Source organism: Marmota flaviventris, chromosome 3, assembly GCF_047511675.1.
Source record: "Marmota flaviventris isolate mMarFla1 chromosome 3, mMarFla1.hap1, whole genome shotgun sequence".
Classification (NCBI taxonomy): domain Eukaryota; kingdom Metazoa; phylum Chordata; class Mammalia; order Rodentia; family Sciuridae; genus Marmota; species Marmota flaviventris.
The window spans coordinates 34822803-34836666 of NC_092500.1; positions in this window are offsets into that span (position 1 = coordinate 34822803).

Below are 13864 nucleotides of genomic sequence, written 5' to 3' on the forward strand. Positions count from 1 at the left end.
ACCAATCAGGCAGCACCCTTCTCAGAGAGTTGAGTGCCTAGCTCAAACTCCTAAGATTCTGCTTCTAATAGCCGATAGATACTTTAAGGTTAATATCTTAATATCTTTGTGTTACCTCAATGTCTTCTTTGGCTTTCTTAATCCTCTACATAAAGAACCATGTCACTATATAAATTCTCTGTTGAAGCATACGGTATAAATGGTAATTCTCTGCCCAAATTTTGACTGATGCAAGCAGTAATTTAAAATTGAAATAAGAAATCTATAAGAAACATTATTAAAAGTTTCATACACATGAAAGTAAATTAAAACATTACCAATTAATTTTTAATCCAACATTGTTTGCTATATCAAGTTTCTACCAACTATTATAATTTTCTGAAACATAACTCACATCAATGATGTCCTGATTTAGGAAAGTCCAAATATATCATTTTAAAATTTTTCACACATTTATATTAGGAATAAAAACATAAATTTATTACATTGTTTTTCGATAATCAAATGTAATTGGCTTATTTCTTAGAAAATATAACAAAAACACCTATAACATTTTTTATGTTCTTTACCTATAAATATGAACAATTCATTTCTAGACACATCCAAATTATGTAGCTTATTTACCTTACACTGTATAGATATAAAAGGAACAAAAGTAGGAAATAAAGAAGGTTTTCTTTAGTTTTTGTCCTATTAAAAATAGAGTGTTATCCCTATTGCTCTCTGTTTACTAAAAACCAGACAGTGTTATATGTTCTCATGATACTATCTGATACCTTTTTCTAATAAACATCTCTAAATGGTTCATTGCTAATACAGACTTACTGCTACAGGTGCAATGATAAACACTTCTGAGATAAGATTGTTATTCCCTTCCTACAAATGAGGACAGGGTGCCCAGAGAGGCTATTTACTTGTTCAAAATTCACATAGCTTATTGGAGCTGGTAGCCAAATGTGTGGAGCCTGGAGTCAATAATGAGAGCTCCATACCACTATAGTTGCTGCCCCTTACTTAAATGGATCTTATGAAAAGTGCTCTATATCTGGATATGAGGAAGAAAGTGAGACAGATATTCATGTTTTAAAGATTAGGACCTGATATAAGCAAGGATGTCCAGGGCAAAATAATGCTGTTCATTGTTTATCAGAGGTAGACAAATATTTTTGTTTTAACTTAATATTACTCTTTATGTAACATAAGTATTTTAGTTTCTACTTCTCTAACTACAGTTTTCTGTTGGAAAAGAAAATAAATCCCACTAACTTGGATGGGAACTTTTATAAGTTCTGCCTATGAATTTATTATATAATGTAGTTTAAAATTAATGAGATAGGTCAAATGTGATTTATTTGAAGAGTAACTTTAGCTTATTAGGCAAACAGAAACTTGAGAGAATCACTTTTCAGGAAAATAAACTTGCATATATTTCCATTACCAATAAAAGGAACACATACAACAAAAACTCCTTAATAAGATGAATGTGGTTAGAACCATAAGACCTAGTATATTATATAATATGTAACATATATTAAATACTAGATTTAACATTCTAAAACAAAAAAGCTCTAATTTCATTAAAGATGAAAAGTGTTCATATTTTATTAATAATGCTCATTAATATTTCACTCATCAAGTTGACATTTATGAAAAAAAAATATTTTTTTTTTCTGATTTTAATTTGTAGAATATCCATCATTGTTAAATAAGAAGGTGGTGTGGTGGATTGGAAAGTTACTCCTAGAAAATTTGATATATCTCAGAAATGTGAAGACATGTGTCACATAGGACAAAAGGCAGGGATTCTATTTCTATGTTAGTTTTTACTCACTGTGACTAAAATACCTGACCATAATAGCTTAGTAGTGGAAAGGTTTATTTTGACCCTTGGTTTCAGAGATCACAGTTCATGGCCCACCAGCCACACTGCTCCCTGCACAAGTCTTGGATTGGCAGATGAAAGCTATTCCACTCTTGGAAGCTGGAAGCAGGGATAAGCAAGTGAGGTGCCAGGCACAAAATATAAACCTAAAGTTATGCCCCAGTGACCTACTTCCTCCAGCCACACCCTTCTGCATATAGTAATTGGCCAGCACAGTGAGCCTTTCAAATTATTAATTCATTAAATAATTCCACAGCTCCTGTAATCTAATACTTTCGTTTCTGAACATTCCTGCTCTGTCTAACATGAGCTTTTGGGAGACACCTTGTATCCAAATCATAATGCATCCTATTGATCTAGTTCGTATCTCTGTTTCACTATAAACTTTGTGACATGTGTGACTTAGAGTGTCCTAATCTATGAATGATGAAGCAATGCCTGAAACACATAAAGCCATTAAGTCACAAATTATTCAAATGATGGTGGCTATTTTATTATTATGGATATCTGAGGCGAGGAGTAGTATAGAAGACAAGATGAGGTTTTTCTCACATTGTAACCTGAGAGCTTAGACACTGAGTTTAAAAGAATAACTGATTAAAGCCTGTGATTTTGCTTAAATGTTCCATTCCTCCACCTCCCCTCCCAGATCAAACTTCCGACTTGATGGGTCATGCTTAAATGAGCTGTGGTATCTTATGAATAATTCTGTAATAGTACTGTCAAGTAAATCTTTATGCAGCAATGGAAATCTTCTATATCTTCAGGTGTGGCTCCTGAGCACTGGAAATGTGTCCAGTTCAACTGATCTGAGTTTTTTTTTTTCATTTGATTTAATCATACTAATGTAAATTAATCTAAGCTTTAAAGAGGGTATCTGTTGGCAGAAAATAACAGTCATTTTGGGGAAGATGGAAGGAAATTTTGTAAATCAAATAATCTGAATAAAAATTCTATGTGCAACAGCTTCTGTACATGAATTCTGTTTTTAAGCAAAGAACACATAGTATGTTAGAATAGTGAATGACCCCAGAGAATTGGTTTAAGGTTTCATGAAAGCATAGAATATAAGAGAAGTGAAGGACCACTTGCATCAAACCTCTCATTAAATTTGTAAATATAAATAACATACATATACACTAATTAAATTACTCGAGATCACCAAAGTACATAATTATAGAGATATCACTGATTTGATTAACAATTAAATAAACAATGAAAATAACTAAATTCTAACTGATAATCATAAATTAACATACATTTACAGAATAACCATGGTTTTTGGCCTATTTTACAAAAACTCCAAGAGGTAAGTAATGTTCCATGGACAAAGAGATGTTACATGAGGAACATAAGCAAACTCCAATCTGAATCCACTTTAGAGCCACTTGGTCTATCAGCAATAGACCAAGATCACAACCATGACAAGAGCTCAGTGAGTTGTTGCACTACAGGGTACACAATAAATGCCATGATTTCTGCCCCATGACAATCAGGAAAAGAGCTTTAATCACATTTGAGTACCAAAGCAATTGCAGCTTTTCAGAAATGATCCTGGGTTAAATAAAAACAAATAATTTTCCAAGCAGAGAGATTAATATCTCAGGAAATGATGTTCTCAAGGTGATAAAGATATTTCTATTTTAGTTGAAAAAAAAATCTCTAAGTGGTGAGGTACAAGACCTGTTGTTTACTGGCTTGACAAGACTATTTCAATTTTCAAGAGTTTTGCAGGCATGCTGTTTGACCCCTTGAAATTGGCAACAGAGGCAGAATTATACTACATTAATATGATTTAATCAAATGAAAAAAATCAGTTACATAGTCACATTGCCTTGGAAACTACAAATTTTACAGATAACCAGCCTATCCATTCTTTGGAGAGCTAGTTGTATCATATTTACTAGCTTGCCACTGCATTTGAAAGTCTGTAATTGGTAACAGTTACAAAGACTATGTTTTATGGTCTAGATTGAAGATGCCCCCCTCAGGTTCCTATTAATGCAGGAATACTCAGAGGAAAATTGATTAGATTATGAGAGCTACAACCTAGTAAATCGGTTCTAGTTTGAATTGTAGTACTTACAGGCAGGTGAGGCATGGTTGGAGGAGGTAGATCACTAGGAGTACTCCCAGGAAAGGTGCACCTTCCTTGTGGCCCCTTCCTCTCCTCTTTGTCTGCTTTCTGACCCCACCAAAAGCTCGGAAGTTTTGCTTCATTGGGTCCTTCTTCCATGATAGGCTGCCTCACTTGAGCCAAGTCAATGGAGTCAGTCATCTATTGGCTGATACCTCTGAAATGGTGAGCCCCAAACAAGCTTTTCCTCTTCTAAGTTGTTCTTTTGAGTTATTTTGGTCACGGCAAAAGCTAACTAAAATACTATGTAAAAAATCAACTTTGGCCGGGGCATAGTAGCACATTGTACTCCCAGTCTGAGCCAGGAGGATTGCAAATTCAAAGCCAGCCTCAGCAATTTAGTGAGGCCCTAAGCAACCTAATGAGACCCTGTTTCAAAATGGAAAATAGAAAGGGCTGTGTATATGGCTCTGGGTTCAATCCCTGGTTAAAACAAACAAACAAACAAATAAAACCATTCTAACAATCTATCAATAAATAACACATCAAAAAACCTTAATTGCATCATCAATCTTTTTCCAGCTCATATTTAATAATTTCCTTGTTATTCTCTATGCCTCTGTGAATGCTCTTTCCCATGTCTTTCCTTTATGTCAAACATTTTCTCCAGCTGTTTTAGTTCATGTTTTTACTCTCTTATTTCTTCTAATCTTATATTTAGTATCATGCAGTTTTTTATTTAGCCCATTTCACTTGGTCAATCCTTCTTTACAAATAGGTGGAAATTATCTTAAAATACATTTATTTTTATTCTTTATATCTCACAGTAACAAGCATGGATTTGTAGGTTCTAAAAAGTACTTAATTGAGAAGTTTAAAAAGTAAAGGTACAATGAAAGATTATGATGACTTTTTATTTTTTTCTAAATCATTTCTGTTTTCTTTGGCTGCCAGCATTCAACTTCTCAATATGAAATAGGTAGCTGTTAAGACTCTCTTTCTGCCTCCTCCTCTTTAGTATTCACACAGTTGGAGAAAAAGGCACAGACATTTCCAATTTGTCAATGGGTTATATGTAATCCTCTAGGTTATTTACTACCCCATCATATTTCCTTGTTAATTTCTTCTACTTGAATATACAGTAGATGCCTCAGATCTAACATGTTTGAACATACATTTTTAGTTTTTGTCTTCAAAATACATTTTTAGTTTTTGACTTCAAAACTGAACTTCTCATCCAAGCAACTTGAAGCCTGAAGCAGGAGGACTACAAGTTTAAGGTCAGAATCAGCAGCATAGCAAGATCCTGTCTGGCAATAAAAATATAAAGAGGTGGGGATGTAGCTCTGTGGGAAAGTGCCCTGAGTTTAATCCCCAGTACCAAAACAAACAAAGAACTATAACAATCAATAAAACAAAAGAACCAAGCAAACAAAAAATAGAACTCCCAAGATCATTCTCATCAAAGTTAACTGTAGCTCCGTAGTATAAGTTGGGTTTTGCTCTATATCTACACACAATAATGTAGTAACTGAAAGCAGAATCAATTATTTAGCTATCATTTATGGTGGCTGACTGTCAGTTTGGGCTCAGATTAACTCTTACCTGGGCTTATGCATGCATCTGAGTTTAGCTACTAATCACCTAGGCTGGTTCTGCTTTGAGGGATTGTTTGGTTATTACCAAGGAAAATGGAGGTGATTGGACAATGTGATTCTTATCATCTGGGAACCACCGTGGACTTTTTTGCTTGGAGGCTCGAGATTCCCTGTGATGAAGAAGGCAGCCCCCAAATTTAAGCACTTGTATTTTACTCTTATGTAGGCTAAACCATGTCACATGGCCAACCACATATTAAATATAGGAGTATTTAATGGAATTTCCTTCTGTATTAAAAATTTATATTGAATTGTGCTGCTATAAACATTGATGTGACTGTGTCCCTGTTGTGTGCTGTTTTTAAATCCTTTAGTTATAGACTGAGGAGAGGGATAGCTGGGTCAAATGGTGGTTCCATTCCCAATTTTCCAAGAAATCTCCGTACAACTTTCCATATTGGCTACACCAATTTGCAGCCCCACCAGCAGTGTATGAGTGTACCTTTTCCCCTACATACTCGCTAACAATTATTGTTGTTTGTCTTCATAATAGCGGCCATTCTGACTGGAATGAGATAAAATCTTAGAGTGGTTTTGATTTGCATTTCTCTAATTGCTAGTGATGATTTTTTTGATTGTATATCATCTTCTGAGAAGTGTCTGTTCAGGTCCTTGGCCCACTTACTGAATATTTGCTTTTTTGGTGCTTAGCCTTTTGAGTTCTTTATATACCCTAAAGATTAGTACCCTAAAGATTAGTGCTCTATCTGATGTGTGAGGGTAAACATTTGCTTCCAAGATGTAGGGTCTCTATTCACCTCTAGATGCCCTTCAATAGATGAATAGATAAAATATGTGGCATATATATGCAATGGAATATTACTCAGCAATAAAAGAGAATAAAATCATAGGATGTGCAGGTAAATGGATGCAGTTAAAGAAGATAATGCTAAGTGAAGTTGGACAATCCTAAAACACAAAATGCTGAATATTTTATCTGATATAAGGAGACTGATTCATAGTGGGAAAAGGAGGGAGAATGTGGGAGGAATAGACAAACTCTAGATAAGGCAGAGAGGTAGGAGGGGAAGTATGGGATTAGAAATGATGGTGGAATGTGATGGACATTATTATCCAAAGTACAAGTATAAAGACATGAATTGGTGTGAATATACTTTGTATACTACCAGAGATATGAAAAATTGTGCTCTATATGTGTAATAAGAATTGTAATGCATTCTGTTTTCATACATAAATTTATATATATATATGTATGTGTGTGTATATATATAAATTGAGAATAGATTGAGCCTATTACTGCAATTAATCGACCTCATCAATTTTTCATTTACTCGGGAAAAATCTTGGGATCATCTGTGAATCTTCTTTATATCTAACTCTATTTCTGATCAAGAATGGAACATGGAATTTAACTTTGTTAAAATTTGCCTAGAAGCAAATTTCTTTCTTCCTTTCCTCCTTCCTTCCTTCCTTCCTTTTTCTTTCTTTCTTTCTTTCTCTCTCTCTCTTTCTTTCTTTCTCTCTCTCTCTCTCTCTCTCTCTCTCTCTCTTTCTCTCTTTCTCTCTTTCTCTCTTTCTCTCTCTCTTTCTTTCTTTCTTTCTTTCTTTCTTTCTTTCTTTCTTTCTTTCTTTCTTTCTTTCTTTCTTTCTTTCTTTCTTTCTAATGGTACCAGGGAATGAAACCAGGGTTAGTTAACCAATGAGGTACATCCACAGCCCTTTTTATTTTGAGACGGGGTCTTGTTAAATTGATGAATATCTTTGTTAAGTTTCTGAGATTGGCTTTGAACTTGGAGTCATCCTACCTCAGCCTCTTGAGCTTCTGGGAGTACAGATATGTGCCACCATGTGAGACTTTGAAGCCAATCATTTCCTTTCAGCATCACTGCTTCCCCATGGTACAAGCCATCATCATCAGTCACTTAATTCATTACTACAGGCTCATAGCTAGCCTTCTATCTCCAATTCAAACCTACATCAATATGTTTCAACCAGAATAAACCTTTTAAATGTAAACCAGGTTATGTCACTCCTCAAAGCTCTCCAATGACTTTTTAACTTACTCAGGAAAGCTGATCTATTAAAAGGCTCTGAATTCTGCCACACTGATGCATTTTTTCATCTGATCTCCTCCTATGGCCCTTGTCATGGATCTAGACACTAAAACAGTTAAGAAAACCACTCTTGGGCTGGTGATATAGTTCAGTTGATAGAGTGCTTATGTTGCATACATAAGACTCTGCTTTCAATCCCTAAAAAAATATACATATGTAAATTATATGTGATATATACCACTTTTACATATTAACTGTTAAAGGCACCTGAAAAACAGAAAGTACAAAAAATATTGCTCTGACTTTAGAGCTGTTTCAGGAAAGCAAAATATGAAATTCTCACAGAAAAGATAAAAAAAACATCCTTATTCTCAAGAATAAGCAGTCAAGACAAGAGAATTCCTTTTTTAACTGAAATTTCAATTTTTATCTGATACATAAAGATATAATAATGCACTTCATATTCTTGAGGTAACACAATGTTTTGATGCATGTATACACTGAGTAATTTAAATTAGTTTAATCCTACCCATCTGTTCATTTGCCATTTCTTTATGGGCGAAAACTTTCTAAATGATTTTTTTTCTAGTTTTGTGAACTGTACATTTTATTATTGTTTTTAATAGTTGCCCTACTGTGTAATAGTTTAAAAAAACTCATATTTTGTGAGTCACTCACATAATTTATTTGCTTCTTCAAAATTTAATGGTCTTTGTCCAATTTACTAAGTAACTGCCTCTTTAGGTCTTTATTTCTTCATGAGGGCTCCTATGTCATGTAATACTTGGGTTAATCAAACTTGTATGGTTTTCTCCTGTTCGTCTTCTGTCAGTTTAGTTCTGAGGCTCAGCCTAGATGCTAAGAGAATAGAGGTGGGATTGTGATGCTGCTGCACTTTAATGGTCTTGGTGATGCCCCTCAAGCTCACTTTACCCATTCCCATTTAAGAACTTTATGGTTGATACTCCTCCTTTTAGCACTCTTCCAAGCTGATTTCCACATTGTTCTTCCTCATTCCTTCTCATCTTTCTTTATAGTGGCACTTTCTTTAATCCCACTCTGTAAAATTCCAGTCCCTGACTCTGCCCACCTGTTCTCATAGAAGGTAACACTATCTCACTGCCATACATTTAACTTACAAATTTTATCTCTTTTATTATTAGAATATGAGATCTATGGTTACAGGAATTGTTACTTTGTTGATCACTATACTATCCCAACAAATTAGTGCGTTTCAGACACACGGTAGATAATTAATATATGAATAATTATGGGAAATTTAAGTCTGTATTAAATGATGGAAACTGTCCTTGGTACAAGGCACACAGTAGTGAATATTGAACTAAGTTCTTAGGTTAGACCCTATCATTGTTCCAATTGTTTTTCTACCCTTCAAGAGAAATGCAATGTTTACTCATTGTTACATGGCTTACAAAGTACATTGAAGTAGGAAGATGTTTTCTGTTCAGTGGACATCAAGGTTGGCAAAGCTAATGGCTTTTGCCCACATCATAATCAGTAAAGTCATGTGTGCCATTGACAAAGAGAGACTTTTGAATTTGTGTCCACTACTATTACTCTTCTCTTTCAGCCACGAGAATGGCATGTCCCAGATAATGTCTCTTCAGACTCAATGAAGATGTGTAGAGGAAAGTCTCAGTTGACCCACAGCTGACACATGTGCAGGAATGTAAAATTCTGTGTTTTCAAGCCAGTGGAATTATGGAGTTATTTGTTACAAAAAAAATGACTTAGGAAAGCTGACTGATACAGCTCTGATTGCATAAAAGTTACAGACACAAAAGGAAATCCATCAAACCTCCTGAAATGTTTCTTATATTCTATTTAATTAAGTTTAAATCATAAAGGAATCGACTGGACCTGGAAACTTTACACACTGCAAAGAAAATAGAGAATTCAGGTGCCTCTGAGGAATGCTGGGCATCTTGCCCATATTTCTTATGATATGTCTTCATTCTGGCCAAACTCACAGTTTCTCACATCTGTTTATTTGATGTATTTCTGTTCTTCAGAGACACTTTATGCAGATGTATGTCACAGAGATGAAGAGGAAGATGTAAATTTGCACAACTTGTCACAACTTAATGTGGTTCAGGAAGTTATATTCCTACTATATAGAGTCATTTTAAACCTTTAAAAAACACTTTTATAGATTTTTATATAAGGAGATTGTTGTGGAAAAAATATTCAATGTTTCACATATGAAAGAGTCATGGTTTGAGCCTCATCAGCCAGCTGAATTTCTGTGAATAGAGCCCACAATTATTCTAGTGTATAAGCAAGTCCCGGGGATAAAACAGCAGGAGGGAACACATACAACTTCCAGCTAGAAAGAATTTCTATATGCTCATACCTCTAAGCCCATCCTCAGAGGCCATGTACAACTGATTCCAACAACATGCCTCTTTGTTCTTTGTTTGCTTGAATGTGCCAAGTTTTACATTTTAACCCAAACCAATTTTTAACACATTGCAGCACAAGCACAAAAGAAGGGCCTGACTTACCTAAGTCACCTTGTTTCTCCGGTAATATTTTTACCATGTTACTAAGTGTTAAAATGGATCAAAAAGTATTATTATTATTATATATTTTGGTACCAGAGATTAAAGTGCTTAATCACTGAGCCACATCCCCAGATCTTATTTTTTTTTCTTTTTTTATTTTGAGACAAATTATTGCTAAGCTGCTTAGGGCCTCCCTAAGTTTCTGAGGCTGGCTTTGAACTTCAGATCCTTCTCCCTTAGTCTCTGCAGCCACTGGAATTATAGGCTTGAGTCATCATGCCGAGCTCATTATGTTGTTTTGAATGAGCAAAGAAATAAGAATCTGGGAGAACTAATTTATAGAAATGAATACATGATGGAGGAGAATTTGAAAATCCAATTTCAGATGCAAAGTGAAAGGAAGAGGTGTGTGATGTTGCACGGTTGTTTTTATTCAACTGATTCTCATATTCATTTTTAAACTCCTTTGTAAACATGTTTGCAGGTAATGTTTTTCCAGAAAAAATAATATTTCTTGCAGTCAAGATTTGTGGTTTTTATTCCTTCAAATGTAAAATACCTCATACTTTCCTTATATGCACAGTAATTAGAAAGTAAGAATTGAGCAATAACTTTTTAAAATGCTTTTAAAAATAATTTTGTTTAATATCTAAAACTGAAAGATAATGATGTAAAATATATGCAAATTAAAAATTAGAACAATAAAATGTATCTCTAGGGACAGACTATCTAACATGAACAAGTGTTTCTAAGACAATTCTGTCCCACTCCTTTCTTATGCACTGTTACCCAGGGAGACAGTCACATATCTGCATTTTAGCCAATTATTTTCTGATCACTGCTTTTTAAATAATCACCTGTTATTTATTCCCTGCTGTGAATGATGTGCTAAAACCTTCTATGTAAAGATCTTATGTTTTCCATCTTGATATGTATGTCCTAAAAATCTAAATTAAAAATTATTATTAAAAATAATATAGGTTGCACTCATAATGATTGGCTGTGGGTCTTTACTAATTCTCATAACAATCATTGTGAACCAAGTTCAAAATGTATGATTTTTATCTCCAATTGAGAATTTATGATACTGATTCTTAAGGAAGATATGTAATCTTTTCAAATTCATGCAGTTGGTAGCATAGCCATGCCCAGGCTCCAAGGTACCTGAATAGTAGCCTGGGAGGGAATACCTAATGAGCTCTTATTATATCACAGGAATTATGTTTACTTGTGCCACCAATCTCTTGGATATCAACAGCTACCATCTATAGCTTTCTGTTGTGGAAACTGGAGTTCTGAGAGGTTCATCCACATCAACAGCAGGAAATTGGCAATGTTGACATTTATGGCAATATTTGTGTGAGTACAAATCCTTCTCTTAACCATTTAGTTTCATCATTCTTCAGTTATTTTGTAGAGTCATTTCTTTTGTGATAGAATTTCTGTGAAGGTGGCCTCGACAAGGACTAATATATTAGGAAAATTGTTTCTTTAAGAAGAAAGTATAAAACTTGAAAGAGCTGGAAGAATAGAAAATGAGAGGGAATCATAAGTGAAATAAAAGATGAAAAGAATAGTGGCAAAGAGCACAAATTTGCTCACTTATACAAATTTTAAAGGAGAAAACTGAATGGGTTAGTTATTGCCTCTTTAATTCAGGAACCATGGCCCCAGACAGGAAGGACTGATGAATAATGAATCATGTTATCCATTGTTTAGCTACTTCTATTTATTTGCAGCAGAATCAGATCTTCATTCAGATCATCTACTCAGTAGTGCAACCAACATGTCAACTCAATCTCAGAAACTGTGACTTTTTCTCCTTGGTTTGCACAGCCTGTCATTTTATGAGGATGTAGTACAGTGTACTCTGGTAAGGAAGGCTCCAATGGAAGTTACTATAAATGTTTCCTTCAGAATTCAGGCAACTGTAATGGAGTAATATTCTTTAAGCCATTTTCCTTTTCAGTTAGTCTCTGGATATGACATGGTCAGAAAAGGTGGTATTGTTTTATTTACAATCCAAGTTTGTAATTTTGGACTGGTAATGGCATAAATTTTACTATTAGATTAATTAAAATTTTTAATTTTTAATATAGTTAATAACCATATATTGTATACCTAAAATAATTATGAAGTGAGATGAAGGGTGCAGAGTACAAAAATTGAATAACATTAAGTTTTGAAATAATTTTCCAGCCAGGTGTGGTGGTCAACACCTATTGTAATCCCAGTGGCTTGGGAGGCTGAGTCAGGAGGATAGCTAGTTCAAAGCCAGCCTCAGCAAAAGTGAGGTGCTAAGCAACTCAGTGTGAACCTGTTTCTAAATAAAATACAAATAGGGCTGGGGATATGGCTCAGTGGTCAATTGCCCCTGTTCAATCCCTGGTACCCCCCCCCCCCCCAAAATAATAATTTTCCAGTGATTATTCTGAATGTTAGAACAGAGAAATTCATTATTTTAAATTAGGATGAACTAGCCCAATCACTGTGTTAAGAGAACTTTTGTAAGTGGTGAATCTTATAAAGAGATGGAATTGTGGACCTATAAATTCATTTTGTTTACAAATTTAAAAATTATCCATTAATCGACCAATACTTGATAGGTATCAGGTACATGCCAGATATTTTGAAGTTATAGTGAAAAAATGTAGTCATAATTCTGTCCCATGAAAAGCTTATAGTATGGTCAGAAAATAAACAAATAATGTGAATTGAAGGAGTGTTATTAAAGAGGCTTAAGATTATATTAGCATATAAAAAAGATGACATTTTTCACTGGAAATTCATGAAAAAATCACAACATTCAATATCATATGATTCACTGTAGTTGTGCTTCTTGGGACTTCGGACAACTCATTAGTTCTGTTATTTTTAAAATATTGATTCACTTATTTTTATCAAACTAAGCTTGTAAGGGTGAATAACAAGTCTGCAAAACCAATCAGATTTATAATGACATCATATATAAAAGGCATGATCAATCACAAAATTAAAAGGTTTAGATAGTTTTGACAGAAAGCTATTGGGGATAGTTGAAAATGAAAGAAAGAGAAATATTGACAGATGGAGCTGCAAAGGGCTTGGATGAAAGGAAGCAAAGTTGAACCCTGAAGATGAATATGAACCTCATTCCCTTCCATGTAAGGAGGAAAATCTTTGAGGTGAGTGTGTGGAACCTAGAAAGTGCTTTAGGAAACATTAAGATTAAGGCATAGATGAGGAAGTATTATTTCGGAGAAATCCAGAAATTTTTGTATCTTCTGTATACAGAATCTAGGTTGGTTTCTTGTTATATTTTTCTATGTTTTTTAGTCATTATCTAAATGTTGAATTGTGAAGTCAAGTACCCAATTAAACACATGTGCCATTATAAACAAAATCACACTCATAAAAACACATCAACACATCCTACTTTGAAAGAATGGGGAATAATGGGGAATACAAACAGGATTCCTTCTGGTCTTTGTGGTCTTGAGGTGAAGATACTCTACTCTCAAAGAGAAAAATAGATATTGCTATGAAATAGAAATAATTTAGACAATTATTTTTTTATGTTTCACTTAGAATATTCATTGAAAAAATCTTTTTGATCTGGATATTGATCTGTATATTTACTGTTAGAGATCTATCCTCATTTTTAAAATTTCACTAAAGATTATATATATTTATGCTCTATCTGATGTTTTGATATATGTACACATTGT